Below are 6,000 nucleotides of genomic sequence, written 5' to 3'. Positions count from 1 at the left end.
CGAATTTTTGGGATGCCTTCTAACTAAAGTTGACTCATATCCAGTCCCATCATTATCAAAATTCATATTGCAAAACAAGGATTTAATAGGGGACACATCAATCACTTTTAGATCTTCATCATTATTATCATGAAAACTAGAAGAACACGCTTTCATAAAGCAAGCCTTTTTTGCACGCATCCTAGCGGTTCTTTCTTTGCACTCATCAATGGAAATTCTCATGGCTTTGAGAGACTCATTGATATCATGCTTAGGTGGAATAGGTCTAAGTTTCAAAGAATCAATATCAAGAGAAATTCTATCCACGTTCCTAGCCAACTCATCAATCTTAAGCAATTTTTCTTCAATCAAAGGATTGAAACTCTTTTGCGAACTAATAAATCCTTTAATACTAGATTCAAAATCATAGGGAATCTTATTATAATTTGCATAAGAATTGTTGTAGGAATTACCATAATTATTAGAGGAATTAATAGGAAACGTCCTAGAATTAAAATTACCTCTATACGCGTTGTTACCAAAATTGTTCCTACCATCAAAATTCACATCCATAGATTCATTATTATTCTCAATTAAAGTAGACAAAGGCATATCATTGGGATCAGTAGGAGTACTCTTATTAGCAAACAATTTCATAAGTTCATCCATCTTTCCACTCAAACATTATTCTCTTCAATTGCATGCACCTTTTTACTAGTAGATCTTTCGGTGTTCCATTGAGAATAATTAACCATAATATTATCTAGGATTTTGGTAGCTTCTCCTAAAGTGATTTCCATAAAAGTGCCTCCCGCGTTCGAATCTAAAAGATTTCTAGAAGCAAAATTCAATCCGGCATAAAAAAATTGTATAATCATCCATAAATTCAAACCATGTGTAGGGCAATTACGTATCATTAATTTCATCCTCTCCCAAGATTGTGCAACATGCTCATGATCAAGTTGCTTAAAATTCATAATATTGTTTCTAAGAGAGATGATCTTAGCGGGAGGAAAATACTAAGAGATAAAAGCATATTTGCACTTATTCCATGAATCAATACTATTTTTAGGCAAAGACGAAAACCAAGCTTTAGCACGATCTCTAAGCGAAAACGGAAATAGCTTAAGTTTAACAATATCATTATCCACATCTTTCTTCTTTTCCATATCACACAAATCAACAAAGTTGTTTAGATGGGTAGCGGAATCTTCACTAGGAAGGCCAGAAAACGGATCTTTCATGACAAGATTCAGCAAAGCAGTATTAATCTCACAAGATTCAGCATCGGTAATAGGAGCAATCGGAGTGCTAATAAAATCATTATTGTTTGTATTGGTAAAGTCACACAATTTAGTATTACCTTGAGTGATCGCAACAAGCAAGCAATCCAACACACAAGCAAACAAGCGAAGAAAAAGCGAACGAAAAGAGTGGGCGAAAGGAAAAGAGGGCGAATAAAACGGCAACGGTGAAGTGGGGGAGAGGAAAACGAGAGGCAAATGGCAAATAATGTAATGCGAAGGGTAAGAGTTGTGATGGGTACTTGGTATGTCTTGACTTGGCGTACATCTCCCCGGCAACGGCGCCAGAAATCCTTCTTGCTACCTCTTGAGCATGCGTTGGTTTTCCCTTGAAGAGGAAAGGGTGATGCAGCAAAGCAGAGTAAGTATTTCCCTCAGTTTTTGAGAACCAAGGTATCAATCCAGTAGGAAACCACGCGCGAGTCACCTCGTACCTACACAAACAAATAAGAACCTCGCAACCAACGCGATAAAGGGGTTGTCAATACCTTCACGGCCACTTGCAAGAGTGAGATCTGATAGAGATGATGATAATAATAATAATAATAAGATAAATATTTTTTTATTTTTATGATATAAATTGAAAGTAAAGATTGCAAAATAAAATAGATTGGAAACTTGTATGATGGAAAATAGACCTGGGGGCCATAGGTTTCACTAGTGGCTTCTCTCAAGATAGCATAAGTATTACGGTGGGTGAACAAATTACTGTCGAGCAATTGATAGAACTGAGCATAGTTATGAGAATATCTAGGTATGATCATGTATATAGGCATCACGTCCGTGACAAGTTGACCAACTCCTGCCTGCATCTACTAGTATTACTCCACACATCGATCCAATGTTGGGGATATCGCTTATCGGGAACTTATCGGTCGACCCATGATAAGGGGAAAGGGTGATCCAGCATGCATCTAGAGTATTAAGTTCATAAGAACGGAGTAACGCTTTAAGCAAGATGACATGATGTAGAGGGATAAACTCATGCAATATGATATAAACCCCATCTTTTTATCCTCGATGGCAACAATACAATACGTGTCGTTTCCCCTACTGTCACTAGGATCGGGCACCGCAAGATTGAACCCAAAGCTAAGCACTTCTCCCATTGCAAGAAAGATCAATCTAGTAGGCCAAACCAAACTGATAATTCGAAGAGACTTGCAAAGATAACCAATCATACATAAAAGAATTCAGAGAAGATTCAAATATTGTTCATAGATAATCTTGATCATAAACCCACAATTCATTGGATCTCGACAAACACACTGCAAAATAAGATTACATCGAATAGATCTCCAAGAGAATCGAGGAGAAATTTGTATTGAGATCCAAAGAGAGAGAAGAAGCCATCTAGATAATAACTATGGACCCGAAGGTCTGAAGTAAACTACTCACACATCATCGGAGAGGCTATGGTGTTGATGTAGAAGCCCTCCATGATCAATGCCCCCTCCGACGGAGCGCCGGAAAAGGCTCCAAGATGGTATCTCACGGGTACAGAAGGTTGAGGCGGTGGAATTAGGTTTCCGTGGCGCCCTATGATGTTTCAGGGTACGTAGGTATATATAGGAGGAAGAAGTAGGTTGGTGGAGCCACGAGGGGCCCACGAGGGTGGAGGGCGCGCCCAAGGGGGTAGGCGCACCCCCTGCCTCGTGGCCTCCTCGTTGATTGCTTGAAGTCCACTCCAAGTCCTCTGGATCATGTTTGTTTCAAAAATCACGCTCCCGAAGGTTTCATTCCGTTTGGACTCCATTTGATATTCTTTTTCTGCGAAACACTGAAATAGGTAAAAAAAACAACAATTTGGGTTGGGCCTCAGGTTAATAGGTTAGTCCCAAAAATAATATAAAAGTGTATAAATAAGCCCATTAAACATCCAAAACAGAATATATAATAGCATGAAACAATCAAAAATTATAGATACGTTGGAGACGTATCAGCCTCGAACACATCTACCTTGATAGAGAGTTTTCCTCGTGACCTGATCCTTGATCAAAAAGAAGAAGGGATGAAATTCAATGTAAACATGATTATCAAGGGTGATTCGATGGACAGATAGAAGATTCTTGTCAGTGCTAGGGACATGCAAAATTTTCCTAAGATGAAATTTTTGATGTGGGGTACGAAAAACTGAATGACCAATGTGACGTATCCTCATACCTGCACTACTTGCGGTGTGGATCTGGTCCTTGCCATGATATTTCTCCTTGAGTATCACCTTCTCTAGTTCGCCGGTGAGATGGTTCGTTGCGCCGCTGTCGAGATACCAATTGGTATCGACGCCATATGAGCCGTCAACAGCAGCGGCCACCATTTCTTCATCTTTAGAGGAGGCCTCATCCTCATCGAGCCGGTACCAGCAATCTCTCGTCGTATGGCCCGGATTGCCGCAGATTTGGCAACGCACCGCGTCCGGGTGCGACCTGGAAGAACTGCCACAGCGGCCCCTAGTGTTGGTGGAGTTGGGCCATCCGTTGCGGGAGTTGGACCCGCCATTGCTGCCGCCACTCCCCTACTTGCCCTTGGAGCGAGGAGGACCACGATGACGTGTGTAGCCGCCGCGCCCGCGCGTTGCGGCGTTAGCCGACGACTTGAAGCCGCCCGATCCCTGCTACTGTGCCACCCTCTAAACAAAGTTGCTAAGCATTGAAAACAGCTCATCAAGGGATACCGGGGTGATGCGGGCGTCGAGGGAGGAGACGAGTGGTTGGTAGTCCATGTCGAGGTCGTGTAGGATGTAGGAGATCAGTTCATCATCCTGGAGAGGTTTCTCGGCGGTGGCCATCTCATCAGCGAAGCCACGCATTTCGGCGAAGTAGGTGGCGACGGTCTTGTTGCCCTTCTGGGCGTTCACCAGAGAGGTTCTGATGTTGTTGACGCAACTGAGTGACTGCGAGGAGAACATCCCCGACAGCGCCGTCCAGAGCTCGCGCGCCCTCGTGATCGCGGCCACCTGCACGAGCACCTCCTTGGTGAGGTTGTTCAGCAGGTACCCAAGCACCTGCTGGTCCTCTCGCACCCAGACGGAGTGAAGAGGGTTTGGCTCAGTTGATTCCTTCCCATCTTTGTCCTTGGTGTGGAGGATCCTGGCTGGCTCCGGTGTCGTGTCGTCGACGTAGCCGAAGACACCCGCGCCCCTCAGCTGCGGCGTGATCTGCGCGCACCAGAGGACGTAGTTGGTGCAGGAGAGCCTCTCCCTGACTTGGCCGTTGGGGCCAGCCTGGGAGGCACTAGAGGAAGACGACATAGTTGCACTGGATGGAGTTTTAGGGTTTAGACGTTGTGGAAGAGAAGGGCTCTGATTACCATGTGCGATGGCGGAAAGCGTCGTACCTCAACTCGAGGGGACGTCGTACGCATTTATAGGCAGGGGCGCACCTCCCTGATAGCGCATACAGTTTAGATACGATTACATCTTGAAGAGGAAGCTAGGTAGAGATAAAATTACAATGAAAAGATAAACTCTAGCTAACAACCTACCAACTACCTAAGATGATATGGTGCGGCAGCCTCCTTGTCACGTACATGTCAATATGGTCGTTTAACAACGACTACTCATTACAACATTTGGTTTCATGTCAATTATATTGTTTGGCCTATTTTATGCTCACCAAGAAGATGTCAAGAGCAAATCTATCATTCTTGTTTTGTTTGTTTGGCCGTGTGTAATTCTCAAGGTCGGTGTCTTCCCATGCTTCTCTTTGGAAATACTAGCACACATGCCCGTGCGTTGCAACGGGATAATAAAACTACATGCATCTGACTCAATATAAGAATGGATCAAGACCCCATATGTCTGTATTCTCTAGTTCAACACGATACCCTTTAATTAGAGCCAACCCGTTATATTCTCTTTTATTGACATGTGCTCACAATTTCCTTCAATTATAATTAACCTGCATATTCTCTTTTATTTGCACATGGAAGCTACCACAGTTAATAATTTATTTTTATTTTTTAGTCAATCGTCAACTTAGCTCGATATGTCTGATGCGGAGCAGGTCCAATATGGGAGTGATCGAACTCACGACCTCAAAGGCCCAGTATGAGCAGTCCCACATGTTAATAGCCAGTCAAACAAACCCGTCCTGCTAACCAATATTTAGCGTGAATATTTAAGGATATACTGCAATGTCAGATTCAAAACATTTCTTTTTCATTTTTTATACTTTCCAAAAAAAATCATAACTATGAATTGCTAAATATACTTGGCAACATGAATAATTTTCCAAATTCCAAACAATTTTTTTCAAAACCATACATTTAAAAAAACACGTACAAAAAAATTGAATGGAACATTTTTTGAAATTAAATGACATTTCTTAAAAGGATGAATCTTTTGAAAAAATACGAAGTTTTTTAAATTTGTGAACAATTTTAGGAAATGGAAAAATCTTTTGAGTAGAAAATGTCTTTTCACTGCAAAACTTATTTTCAGTTTTTGAACATCTCACTAAAACACGAATATTTATCAAATTTCTAGAATTTGTTAAATGCAATTTTAAATCTTGAACAAATTTGGAGAAACCCAAACAATTTTTAAAAAAATGGGAAATAATTTTCCATTTCTGAAACCAAAATTGGAACATGTAAATTTAAAAATTGCACACATTTTTGAAACAGGAACACAATTTTGGAATTCGTAACAGAAACTACGGAATATACTTGGGAACGTGAACAATTTTCCAAATTACTATCACTTTTTTTGAAAATT

At 41.3% G+C, this 6,000-nt stretch overlaps 1 pseudogene; it reads right to left on the bottom strand.

The window, feature by feature from the left end:
• Positions 1 to 3,909: 3,909 nt before the first annotated feature.
• LOC125549703 (small nucleolar RNA Z247) lies at positions 3,910 to 4,053 on the bottom strand (annotated as a pseudogene).
• Between the last annotated feature and the right edge of the window lie 1,947 nt (positions 4,054 to 6,000).

The sequence above is a fragment of the Triticum urartu genome, chromosome 3A (assembly GCF_056163025.1).
Source record: "Triticum urartu cultivar PI428250 chromosome 3A, HENAU_Tu73, whole genome shotgun sequence".
Classification (NCBI taxonomy): Eukaryota; Viridiplantae; Streptophyta; class Magnoliopsida; order Poales; family Poaceae; genus Triticum; species Triticum urartu.
The sequence above is the reverse complement of the archived record's forward strand: the minus strand, read 5'-3'. Positions and strand labels throughout refer to the sequence as shown.